Source organism: Sardina pilchardus, chromosome 20 (genome assembly GCF_963854185.1).
Source record: "Sardina pilchardus chromosome 20, fSarPil1.1, whole genome shotgun sequence".
Taxonomy (NCBI): Eukaryota; Metazoa; Chordata; class Actinopteri; order Clupeiformes; family Clupeidae; genus Sardina; species Sardina pilchardus.
In genome coordinates, this window is record NC_085013.1 from 8,905,627 (window position 1) to 8,919,962 (window position 14,336).

The following is a 14,336-nucleotide window of genomic DNA, read 5'->3' on the forward strand; positions in this document are numbered from 1 at the left end:
TCGATCTCATCAGCTTGTCAAGAACTGTCAACATGAAGCTCAAAGTGACAGGCTATGTTCCCGGCACTGGGGAGGGCTCTAGTGCAGGGGTCGCCAGCCGCATTTGTGGCTCTTTGGTTCCTAGTGTGCGGCTTGCATGCGGTTGCCCAACTGATGCTGACTCACTTCTCCTTGGACTTAGAAGTTTTTTTTGTTTTTTTTAAATATATTTCTGATAAATCAAATTGCATTTTACTATTTGACAGTACTGTAGTAGTTAGGTTACCAATGATTAGATAAAATCATTTTTACTGTCATTTGATGGATAGGAATCTAGCCTGAAAAGAAACATAAACAGACGGATTTGTTTCTTTAGCCAGGTTTAATGTTACTGTTGCAATCAGGAAAACATGGCCTGAAGCTATAAGCGCAAATAGAATGAGGAACTCAGGACATTCAAAAGGGGGATTTGTCTTTTGTAGCATAACGTCTCTGTAACCAAAATAACACCATAAAAAACATGTTCTACATGTTAGTTTGGTTCTTGGTATGCCAGACTTAACTGAGGCATACAGCTTAAAACCTGAACATTTCCCTTTCTTGGTGCTTGCTATACTCATTCCTGAAAAGGATCATGTGCAGCATCTGCCACGTGTCTCACATTAAAAAAGAGAAGAGCTAAACTGTAACCCTACATCTCATTAGGCGCAGGCCTACAAGTCACAGTCACTGTTGTAGTGTGGACATCTGTTTCGCTGTCCGGCTCTTTTGAGTGGTATGGATTTTTTTACATGCATACATACATGAACTCACTCTCTTCTGTAGGCTACATAGTTGCACCTGCTTAACCCCTAACCAGCCATCACACACACACACACACACACACACCCACACACATACACATACACATACACACGTGACAGTACCTGTGCAAACAGGCACAGGGATGAGTAAATCATCTGTCACACCGCTACACTTCTGGAATCTTATGGCCACTCGCCCTTCCCCTTGGCGCCAAATAAATATAAATAAGTTGCCGTGGCAACACAATATATAAATGAATATGTTTGCCGCCATGAAGTGTGGAGTGGCCTTTGTGCGCCATCCTGATAAGAACTGGCTAGTGCCAGTCAGTTGGGATAAAAGGCATTGTTGTCGCAGTGATAGCGCGGCCAAAATGAAATCCCATCACGTCTCAAAGACTCATGTTAATCCTCGGCTGCACACATCTGAGATCAAAGAGCCAGTCGACCAGTTTTGAGGGGAGGGGTTGGGCCTCCGAGTGCCGGGGCCCAAAACACTCCCCCCTCCTGGTTTGATGTGAAGAGCAAGGGTGATTTGAAACGGTGCTTCCAAGCTCACCTGCCACCAGTGGCCCTCGCACGACAACACGGTTATGAAGTGGGACGGTCTCAACCTGGGACCTGTTGACAAGCGTCTGCCCTCGACAACAAGAGGGCAGGTGACACGACAGCAGAGAGACGAGATGAAAACAACTCCGATGCACTGGTGGCGAGCACTTGATCTTAATACACACGTATAATTGGAAGTAAACATACACGGAGCCAACGACACTTGCCCACGCATTCAACACGCCCCTGGGTGTCCTGTTTCAATGACGTCCCTTATCTCTGGCTGGCCGACATCTCTTTCACCATACTGTGGAGCAGACTGGAGAAAATTGGGGGTCGAACCCCGTGGGGATTAAGGCAATGTAGCGACACTCGGGAGGGTCACTGCGAGCCATGCTCACAAACACTGTGAGGAGCGTGTGGAGAGATTATTCTAAATGAGACGCCCCCGCAAGATAAACATATTCACTCTCTCTCGCTCACACACACGCACGCACGCACGCACGCACGCACGCACGCACGCACGCACGCACGCACGCACGCACGCACGCACTTATTGACCAGCACAGACCAGCTTTTTTTTCTCCCCCATTTCCTCTCCCTGAAAAGAAAAATCTCCTGAAAAGGCGCTAAAAACCCTGTTAGGATGAAAATGTCAATTTTGTGGTTGTAAATGTCACTGACAAATGGCACCTGTGTATCCGGGGCACAGACCCCAAAAAAAAAAGTAATTAGACAAGAGTTATTAACCCACAATGTGCAGCCAGTTGTGCAGACCTTTGCTCTATTGAATGGCAGCTAAGAGCTGCCGTCATTTTGGGACAAAGCCTCCCGAGTCTATACTCTGGCCTGACTCATTAAAACTCCAGCACAAATCTAATTTGCAGAGACAAGTACAAATACGGGCATTAGTTATCTCAACAGAGAGTTGGACAGAGACGTACGAGGAGATCATATCACTACAGCTACACTGAGTAAAACAGAGGACGCTGTATAAGATTAGCCCAAAACTAAGCTATAATGAATGCATAAAACAACAAGGAGCATCTTATAAAAATGGTGCATTGTTTGTTTATCTCTCTCTCTACCCTCATTCTTGGTCTCTGTAGGAGTCTAATAGGTCAAGAGCTTAAGTAATGTGTTGAAAGGTGAGTGGTGATATTGGAGACTACCGAGGCAGTCTGAAGCTAACTGCCAAATCGCTGTGGTGAACAAGTGAAGCGCTCATTAGACTTGAGTGGCCATAATGGAGCAAACTCTATTGACAAATTGGCCAGACAGCGGTTGGGAGGTAAATGGCATTTTCTCAATAGTTCGCAGTCAATTAACAAGCGTTCGGCTGTAACGCCAATTAAGTAGACAGTTAAGGCCCAGTTTATGCCTCTGGCTGCCATTAAGACTGGAGTTAACCCCCATGGAACAGTCCTCTGGTCTACAATTAATACTGGCATATTGTAGCTTGCATAAATGTCTTACTTCTCATGCCTTTTATTACCATTCTTCCCGACAAGTGTGTGTCAAGTCACAGTGACTGAAAATATGACACATGCTGATGTAGGCCCACGTCAAAAAAGAAAGTCCAATCAGACACTTTACCTACTAATTGGAATGGCAGGACACAAATTTGACCGGTGTCTTGTGCCGTCCTCCTTGTCTTAACTTTTAAATGCCAGTTAGAACCTAAAATTCTCAAGGAGAGGGCTTATTAATTGTATTCATCGATTTTGTTCGCCTCAAGTCAGGATGACTTTGTTTACTCTGTTCACCTTACTGATAATAACCTCAATGACCATTATGAAAGCCAAAGTGATTATTTTTGGACCTTTGTTTGTCCTCTGAGATAAAAGCCACCTATATCATCCCGAAAAAACAAAATATGGTTTGGCTACGCTGCGTCCAGTGGCAAAGAAAACAGTCGAGAGAGCCGGCGAAATGAAACATTGTCCCAGTCATCTGGGCTCAGGTGAACAGTGTATGCAGAAAAGAAGATTAAACTGTGTAGGGGGTGGTTCTCCCATGTGGCTCGGAGCAGGAACAACTCAAGGCCCATTCCACCAATGAGGACACGGGATCCGAGGAACCCGAGGCGTTCCTGAGTGTTAATTGGGCAATAACTGCATTGGGGAGCAGGCAGAAGGGTCGCTGCTAAATGAGCGCTGCTCAGCTGTGCTCGGAGGAGGAGGGAGGCAGAGTGATGAAAATCTATTATGAACCTCGTAAAATGGCAATTGAGCTGAGTCAACAGCTTCCTCCTCCGTTCCCTGGGTTACCCCCAGAAAGAGGCGCCGGGAGACGTCGCCGTGTTTGTTGTTTGTATTTGGCTGCCTTTTTTTTTTTTTTCCGCCGTCAGGCCGCACCGTTGACGTCAGGGAGACGTCGACTCCTCGGTGGCGACTCCTGCCAAGGAATTTGAATTTAATTTTGGGTGAAATGACATCCGGTTGCATGGCTAATGGCATCTCTAGGATATTCCACAGCTGTGAGTTTTATATTGCAGAATGACAAAGCCTATACCATGGCGTCAAATACTCAACATGCCTTTACATTAATTACGCACAGAGACCTAATGTGCTCACTCAGTTCAGCTCATCAATCTCTCCTGTTTGTGGTTAGGCATGTTGTCCATTCAAACATTCTCTCACTTTAATCAACAAGATATTGGCAAACGGGATGACGTCCATTGTGCGCTATATGAAGGTGTGAGGCTGCCGCGAGACATACGAGCACTCACAATATGTTGGGATGGGAGACTTATGACCTCATTATGTGTCCCCACCCACTGTATTACCTGGATGGATATTACAATCCGGTGGCTGTCACACACCACATAAGTGCACTCTCATGATGATGCCATCCGTCATGCCATAGTCGAGGAGGGCACGGTGGCAGCGTCATGATGTTCCAACAGAGGTCATTTACAAAAATCCTGCCATTCTTCTGTAGGCTCATTTTCATAAATGTCATGTGTTTGGAATGCCTTCACATTTTCATATTCATATAAAGTCATGGAGATAAAGGGAATTGAATTGCCGACCTGTCATCCAGCGCAAACTTCTATTTTAATACGTTGATGTGGTGGTATTCAGCCAGAGCAGATCAACTGAGTCAAATTAAAGTAAACAAAAAGATAGCATATATTTAAAGTTTATAATCTAAAATTCTTCATAAGGGGTTGTCAACATGTTTTCTGACCTCATCCTCTTATTAAGTCAAGGCGTTTCTTGACCCTTTATGTCTTTCCCATTAATTAGGGAGAAAATCAGGGAAATGAAAATTCCCCAAAGGATATCACAAACTATCTGCTCCAGGCGGCTGTGAGCGATCCATGACACCCTAAATTATTAACTCCAGCTCAGTTGCCTGCAAACTGCCAATGGCATCAGTGCAACTTTCACCCCACCACAGTATCCTTCTGACAGCAACAACAGATCTGAGATAGAGACTGGGCCATTCTCGTATAGGGTGTCCATCAAGGCACGGTCCTCGGGTCTATTTGCATCATTATTACAGCAGTTATAATACTATGCCATATGTGCTCATTCTCAACATCCAAATTTACTGACCCTTCACAGCTCCATTAATCCTATACTAAGGTTCTAATGAGACAGATGTATTTACATTTTAATGTATAGTTTTCATGTATAGGTTTTTTTTTATATGCAAAACATGGCATGATGTACGAACAGATTGCACATGAATAAAAATGCCTGCCACAGATGTGCAGAATGGTGAGCTGCACTTTTCTTACTTGTGTGCATTTATGGGAAGGCCGAGGGACACATGGGAGGAGAGGTGTTAATATGTTAATAGTGATTAATATTGCGTAATAATTATTAAAGGTTCTCTAAGCAAGGTTGAGTAACGTCACTTCTGTTGGCGTTCAAACAAAACAGAGTGCTAGCTCACCCCTCCCTCCACCTCCCTCCTGTGCAAGTGAAACTGTCATGAATGCGCATCTCGTTGGTGATTGGGTTCGGTGATTGACTGGAATCGTTTGTCATGTTTCATGGTTCAGGCTGGCTGTTTTTGTTGCATTTTTGCAGTTGTTGCAGCCTGGGCTGTTCACAGGGACCACATAACAAGACTTAGAGAACCTTTAATAATTGGAATTCTGTCTTCCAGCATAAGTATGAAAATAGTGCATGTCTGTTTCAGTGTTAAATGCGCCTATAGGAGAAACTTTCAGACACAACAGAGCCAGTATTCATAGCACCAGTTCAGCTTCTTTGGGCTATGCTAATAGCATTATTTTCAAATCATCCACTTCCCTATGCCTGCTATAATATTATTTCTGCCAAGTGCACAAATAGTTTGAGTATTTGTTTAATATAAAATGCTTAAAAATAAATAATTAAAAATGTAACATTAGATGATAATAATAATTAAACTTTTGATTTTTTTTTTTTACTTTTGAATTATTTTATTTTAATGTTGTGTTCGGTTGACAAATTATACCATTGTTTGTGGGCACAGCAGACTATGGTTGGAGGGTAGTAATGAGTGCTGTCTACCTGATGAAGTGAGAGCTTAGTACACTTCATGTCATATGGCAAGGCACAGTGTGTGCTTACTGCTGACAAAGTCGATATTTACGCTGCCTTCACACATCTGCCCCAGAGAGACTTTAACAGGTATAGAGATTGAGAACGTGACGTAAAACGCAACGCATTTTGGGAATAGGTGGCCCAAAATTAAGTTGTTTTACTGACGTGCGGGAACAACGAAGTGCAGTTGTCGAAATGCCGTTTACCTGCTGTGTTATAAAATTAAATAGAGTAACATGAAGCTTATCTTTTATAGTTTTCCAGCGTGGAAAAATAATAGTATACGTCATGTTTCAGAGGTGACAAAAAGGCGAGGAATGGCTTGGAAGCAGCACTAAGGAAGCGCGAGATTATGTTCTGTTTTTCACACAATTTTTTCACGCTTAGTTTTCATTATTATCATGCCAGATCATAGACCCAGAACACTAGGTTTACATGGGCTGTCATCAGGCGAGCCAAACCTACCCATAATTCTACCCATAATGACTTTGGTCACATGTCTTAGCGATCTCTATTCTCTCAATGGCCACATTTTCTCCTCTGCATGATTTGACATTACTCAAATTTACCACAGACATAATGGCTTTTTAAATATCAATAATATGTGTACAAAGAAGGGCTTTCAGGCGCAACAGAGAGAGAGAGAGAGAGAGAGAGAGAGAGAGAGAGAGAGAGAGAGAGAGAGAGAGTCAGAGAGAGTGAGAAATGAGAGAATCAGTTCTAACTTCTAACACAATTTCTCTCTCCTTCCGGGAGTCCCTTTTTTGTGTCATGAACATCTCATCTCCAGTGACCGGTCCTTTCATGCTCAAGAGCATCATTAGTCTTTGTGTCCTTTGTGTCCCTGCATAGTCTCTCGGGTGGTTCAGAACCTCCATTCAAAACTGAATTTGGGGTTGTCCTGTTGTCATCTACATAGCAACAAATCTAATAAGAAAAGATTGACCATGTATACTCAGGAAAATAAGAGACCTAGCCTAGGGTTTTTTTCCCAGTGGATACCTGCATACTCCTACAAGTTAAAATATCAAACCAACCTGCTTTTTCAAGGTACTGCTCTTTTTCTAATATCAGAAAGGTCTGACCATACATGTCATTACATGCTAACATTACAATTCCCCCAGTTCAGAGAAAACCAATAATCAGCCTATTACCTCCCATCTGAGTTGTCTCCATGATTAGGTCACTACAGAGGTATATCTTTTCAGCATACCCTTGTGTCTTATTATTGGTTTTGCATCCATTAGACCACACTTTAGTGCATTTTTTCCTCGCCACACACCTCTTATTTCTTGCATTTATTATGAATTTCCATAACCTTAACCGACTGATTGAACCCTACATCATCATGGCTATTACATACTTAATATCATACCTTTTAACCTGCCTTATATGCAATTTAAGGCCTTTAATCATGAATTGACACGGTTTAAACTCCTCTGCGTGGTAAGACTTCAGCTGGCGTGTGTGTGTGTGTGTGTGTGTGTGGGTGTGTGTGTATGTGTGTGTGTGTTCAGCATGCAGTGCTTGTATGCAGTGCTTTGATGTGCTTTGCATCTCCAGTACGCCGTCAGCTGAATGAATAATGCACACACATTAATGTGCTTTGTGATGTCATAATTGATTGTGTTTACACAGAACGCATGAGAAACAATGACACTGAAGTAGTCCGTGTACGCTCACCATATAGCCTTTACATCTAAACACATAAAGCATTGCTTTGATGAGCATATCTGTTTATTAGAATCTATTTCAAGTTTTATTTAAAAGGATTCGCTCCAGAGGGAGCGCTTCTCTCCCCCATTACAATTCCCTATTAGCCCGTACTCTGATATCTAATCAAGTCTGCGAATCTGTGCTCACTATGTCGTCTTTATGTCCACGTCAAGTGTGCTGTTAACGGTTAAATTTAGTTTGCTGTAAGACAGCATGAAGAAAGTAAATAGAGCATTTAAAGATCAGTGTTTCAGGCTGAGTCACTGAACAGCACATTAACGGGAGGGGAGTGTTGACTTTAGGAAGTTCTGCATGAAAGCGAGAGAGTACTAATGGCCTCCATTAAAAAGTTTCTGTTCGGGTCCGCTGGGGCTTCACTATTGTCCATCGGAGCTGCAGTTCCATTAAAATGGATTTAACTGTTGAGGACAAACTGCGCTAATTTGAACTGTATTTCGTCCAGTGAGACTGCGCGTTATCAGAGCTAATTAGGCATCCATCTCTATGACACAGCATCAACACAGTGCACACAGAATGGACTGCAAAAATGCCCTACACTTTGCAGTGATCAAATACACATTTTAGAGACCTAATTTGAGACAAAGACATTACTGTGTTTAAGATTTCATTTTATCTATTCTAAATAGGCTATTGATTAACTGAAAATGATCTTTACTCATCAACCCCCGGGGGAGTAAAGAAGTCATTCTGGGGTTTTTGAAAGTATATCAATTCTTGTTAGATTTCTTTTTGATAATCACTCATTACTCCTTAGAGGCATAGCTTTCACGCTGTTTAGTTCAGTCTTCAGTCCGAGACATGGCCAAATGGCGAATGGAGTTGATCTTACGCTGTGTGTGTGTGTGTGTGTGTGTGTGTGTGTGTGTGTTTGCACACAGAAAGAAAAACCACAGCAATAAGAACTCTCCTGGTCCCACACCAGCCCTGCCTGTGACAGTCGAGCCAAACCTGCTCTAGCCCTGGGCTTTCGCCTCCTCCTGCAATGCCAGGAAGGAAGAGCCGAATGTCATCACATGGCCAGCCATTGGCTGCAGCCATCCAACCGGGAAACATGTTTTTTAATACACCAAGCCATCGGCAAGATGGTGAGATATGGAGTGCCGTGTGGAGAGGAGGAAGGAAGATTGATGCCCCCTCTCTGTTCATTGCTTTCTGTGCCAGCAGCACGCAGACACTATTTGTTAGGGCCCCGTCCGCTGTAATGCAAGATTACAGCAATTAGCAATTAGGTGGCCACACGGATGCCCGAGAATTTATGTTTCGATCTGCACCTTGGAGATGGAGATAGCGCTGGGAACGTCATTAGGAAATTTTATCACTGCCACCGTAATGGAATCCAGGGGTGGGGAATGTGTGTGTGTGAGAGAGATTGTGTTTTCACCCTTCTCTGACAGACAAGCCTGGTTTTCCTGGGGAGGGACGTCTCTTTCCATAGGCGCCTTCTTGGAGCCACCCCCTCCCCGCCAGAAAGAAATAATACAGGTGTGTCTCTGTGTGTGTGTGTGTGTGTGTGTGTCTGTGTGTGTGAGACAGAGAGAGAGATAGAGATAGAGAGTGAGATAGAGTGAGTGAGTGAGAGAGAGAGAGAGAGAGATGATCATCATTCCCATCCCCTGGTATATGAGGGGGTTGGTGATCATGAAGGCTCAGCTGCCAACCACCGAGAGAAGGATAGGAGATGTGCGCGCGCGCACACACACACACACACACACACACACACAGGAATCAGGTGTTATCGGATCATTAATGTTCACAACTTTGCACGGCGGGGCAACAGATGCGACCCTGGCCGGGCCCTCATCAGCGGAAGGTGGGCTCACATTGTTCACCAGAGGAGCATTAGTCATCGTTACACGCATCTGCTTCTCCTCGCACTCACACGCTCACGCTCGCCATTTACACCAGAGGGGAAAAAAACACCTCAACGTGTATCACTTATCATCACAATGCAGTCCACAGTGTCAACACAACAACTGTTTTGAGAGACGGGTGCGCACATCCAACAAATTTGCCAGACAAAAAAACTTGATGGTCTGCACACTGTGTAAGGGCTCCAAAAGTATGTTTACAATAAAAGGCAACGTTTCGATCGACAGAACAACTGTGACACCGACCTCATTGCTAGGTTTTTGGTATAGCAGATACCAGAGAACTTTTTAATGGCGGACGGACTCTGGAGATAGTGTCAGTGAATTACTGTCAATTAGGATTAATGTTATCGTGTCAGTGAAGTAATGGAGGTGTACTGGACACTTGACGTTAACGTTACACTTGCGTCTAAATAACTCCTGGCTGTGGGTGGCTTCAGAGAAGAGCAGATGAACGCCCCCCTGAGAGTCACCTGGGAGACGCGTTCGGTCCACGTCGGCATGATTAACATGCAGCGTTCACCTCCTCCTCATCCTCCTCCTTTCTCATCTGGTCCTCCTAACCCAACTAAACCCGCAGGAGTCAGAGCTGCTGTGTGCTCAATGTCTACAGCCCACAGCCAGGAGAGAGAGAGAGAGAGAGAGAGAGAGAAAAGGAGTTTCTTTTCATCTGCCAGCGGGGGAAAAAAATGAGAAGAGAAAGGTGCCCAGGAAAACACAAAGACTGCTGCCCTGGGTTATATGGAAAAAGGCTGGGAGGATGCGGGGAAATCAATGATGGCAGCCACCCAGGCCGAGGGAGATAAGACACTCCACCTGCGGTGGGGGTGGACAAGAGGAACTCCCTGTGAATGCAGACATGCAGCTCATGGAGCAGACTCAGACTGGCCTGTATATGCTGCTGCTGCTGCTGCTGCTGCCGCTACTGCTGCTGGACTATAGACCAGGACTTTTCTAACGGGAGAAATAATTCACTTTCATGTGAAGCGAAAACGAAATTCTTTCCCTTGAAGTCAAGTGTGCACTCTTTTTGTCAATATTTTATGCATAACAAGTCAACATTGGATCACGTAATATATGTTTCACAAATTACTTCAACCCTTGGCTGTTAAAAATAATTTCAACCAAGGGTGGTTGTAGGGAATCCTATGTAGGAATTTAGCTACTATAGAAACGTTCCTATGGATTCCTATGGATCACATGGACCAAGGACAGATAACCATCATCCCATTCAGCAGACTTGTGCATCATGGCCATGTCAGCGTTAGTGAATGGACCTCCCTGGGTCTGTGTCAGATGACGGTTTAATGTCTCGGACACGGCAAAGTCCTAAAAAAACAGTACTGGCCAGTGGCTGTACCTCCTGGTCTCGGACAGCCATGTCATCACATGCTGATCATATGCATCTGGATGATTCATTCCGCTGCCTGTCCCTATTCATGTGCAAATGACCGTCTGGCCTGACATAGACAAGCAGTTCAAAAATGCATTGTGGTTTATTAGTATGCACAAATGTGAGTGCAGCCTAATCTAATACACAACTGATGTGGGCCAGATAGATGTACTGTACTGTACAGCTTGCCCAGGGAAGAGACACACAGTAGAGTCCATCGACCACCACATCGCTGACCACTGATCAGATCTCCTTCACTGTCCCTGTCACCCCTCAGACGCTTCACCCCCCCCCCCCCCCATCGTCTTGTCCACTCCTCCTCCTCCTCCTCGTCCTTCTCCTTCACTGTCCCCGTCACCCCTCCCTCAGAGGCTTCACCCCTCCATCGTCTCCTCTCCTCCTCCGCCTCCTCCTCCTCCTCGTCCTCCTCCTTGTATTCTTCTCTTTTCTTGGCCAGAGGAAGAGAACGTCTCGGTCATCGCTAATGCATCATTAAATATTCATCCCTTTGATTGGTTTATCTCCGTACCATTGGAAAAAAAAAAAAAAAAAAAAAGGGGGAGTGGGGGGGTTGAGATCCACATTGTCAGACTTCTTTGCCGGAAAGGTCAGAGGAAGAGGGGAGTGAGTTGGGTGGAGCGGGGTGGTGGAGAAGAGGGACTCCCGGACGATATTAATAAGTGTTCAGGGATGTGTGGCGGGAGCCGCTGACCCCTCCAGCAGAGGGGCTGGCCCCTGAATGTCACAGGCTTACCAGCGGCTCAGTCATGTAGCTTAGCAACAGCAGATTTTAACCAGCCAGGGGGATGTGCTGAGGAGGGCATTCTGGAACATTCCCCCAGCAAGGTGGAAGATTCCCCCTCAAGCCAGAAACAGCAGAGGGAGGAGAGGCAGGCCTCTGTGTATTGGATCCTCAATAGGTAGAGAGATAGTGAACCGCTTTTAGAATCAAGGAGATGCACACTGTTAAAGGCTAATGACATACTGTGTGGTATAGGTTGTGATATAATGGAGTGTGGTGACAGTGTAGATTATGGTCTATGGTGTGGGATGACCAGACGTCCCCGGTTTCAGGGGACAGTCCCTGTTTCTGGTTGCCTGTCCCCAGGAAATGCAGAAAAACTACCTATGTCCCTGTTTTTTGAAGATGAAATATGTATATATTTCAATCAGATTGATAGTCAAACTGAAGATGTCCCAGTTTTGTCCAAATTTTTGGGATGATGTCCCTGGTTTTGGTCTCGGACATCTGGTCACCTTAGTCTATGAAGAGACTAAGCCCAAGTTCAGTAGTATGGTAGGCTATTTACATTATGGATGCACAAAGCAGCTTTAGCACTGTGAAAGTGATCCCATAGATGTTAAAACCCACTTGCAGGATGCAAAGTGAATCTGTAACTGGAGTTTCAGAGATGGAGTGAGAGAGTGAGTGTGAGACAGAGACATAGAGAGAGAGAAAGAGAGAGAGAGAGACAGAGAGAGACAGAGAGAGACAGAGAGATGGGCTGACAATGCTAATACAACATGAGTGACCTACTCATTAATGACTCAAGTGGTTGTGTGGAATATTAGCACATCCAACACTGGGCTGTAATTACACACCCACACTCAGAGATAATTGCCGCAAATCTAATCAGACGCCTTTGGAGCGTCCCTGCTTTCATCCGATGCCCGGAAATCGGACTTCTGCCGCATTTGTAAATGAATCAAACTCCGACTAGCATGTCCTACTTTGATCGTCGTAATTACCATTAAACAAACACCCTCCCACACCACAGGCTCACAGGGGCACAGATATAAACACATACACAATCTCTCTCTCTCTCGCTCTCTCACTCACACACTCTCACACACACACACACACTCATAAACTTTCTCTCACACAGCAGCAGTGGCTCATTCTCTCTGCTGGTAGCCATTGTCCTTTCCACCACCATCTCAAAGTGGCCAGCACAATGCCATTCATCAGTGGAGACACCACCGGGAGTAATATCAGGCTAATTGGTGAAACCGTGTGTGGGTGTAGCACAGCAAAGCCCTAGCCTTAAGCGGCCGGCAAGGATTAAACTGGCACAGCTCACTAGTTAAAGATACACGTGGGCAAGACCCTAGCTGGAGTGCTGCTCATTTGTGTCCTTTTGTTTTTCTTCTGTGGATTTAATATCCAGTGTCTGGTAACCACAATCCATTCCTTAGCCTCCTTTAAATTGGCCCCTGAAAGTCTGGCAACAAAGTCCCTATGCTAACTGGCATCAATTGCTGGTGAATATACGGCCTCATTGGGAGCATCTCGCTGCCTTCTCAAACTTCCTGACAGTTTTCACATGCTCATGAGGGTTATTCTACCAGCAAGGGGTTATCATAGCAGAGACGCAATCCTACCCTGCAAACATTTGATTAAAGGTTGATTTGTTTTGCATTCATGTTGATTTTTTTCATGTTTTTTGCAGTCACCTGCACAGCTTATTTCCCAAAGTCCTAATTGAGTGTTGAGTGAGTGCATTATCTCTGCATCATTGGAGATGGGTCCCAGTCCCAATAAATCAAAGCTGCTCATGAGTGCAAATCTGAACGAGAATATGAGCAGGGGCGATTAGGGCTTAGAGAGGAGGGCAAGACTTTAGTATCGTTTAGAAAACAATTCAGCACGACGCGCGGGGAGCTGGAAGGATAATGAAAGAGGGATTTCACTCCACACACCCAAAATGAAGGAGGATGTCTAATTGAAGTTTTAAAAAGAAGATTTCTTCCTGAATGTTGTGTGATCACTTACCCATCTGTCGCTGTTCGCACTCCCAGCTACTCTTGTTTTCTGTCGGCCAATCAGGTCGCTCCCCTTGCAGAGCATCATGCACTTGTACTTTTTTTGCAGGAAGATGAAAAGGTCAGAGGAAGAGGAAGAGGAAGAGGAAGAGGAGGGGGGGGGGGGGGGGGGTAATGCAAGAGTGCTGTTTACATACGCCTTTGTAACTTTTCAAAATGTGGATAACTAAAAGGCCACACAGAAGAATGCCGTTTGTGAAAATAAACCCTGTAAGAGCTTATACATTTATATGCTAAAATAAAATGAAAATTCTCATTGACTCAAGGCATCATATTACCACTAAGCAGTGGCAGAGTGGTGTTTTGATTCCATCAACCCAGCTCAGGAAGCACAAGGACACAAGGAGTCAGAGGGAGGTGTCCGATGGCGGCACCATCACTCGATGAAGAATTGCAGGATCTCACTGCAAAGTGATCACAATCAATTGCTTTGTCCAACATTAGATCTCATTTTGCAAACTACATGGGAGTGCTATAGCTCATGGATGCAAGAATGTCTGTTTACTACCATCCATCATCACAAATCAAGTATAGTACATTAAGTGCACCTCTATCTCACACAAACAGCATGTTAGCCAAACAGGAGTAGGCTATGTGGGGTACAAATATGAGGACATTGACAGAATACCTCAGGGAATGC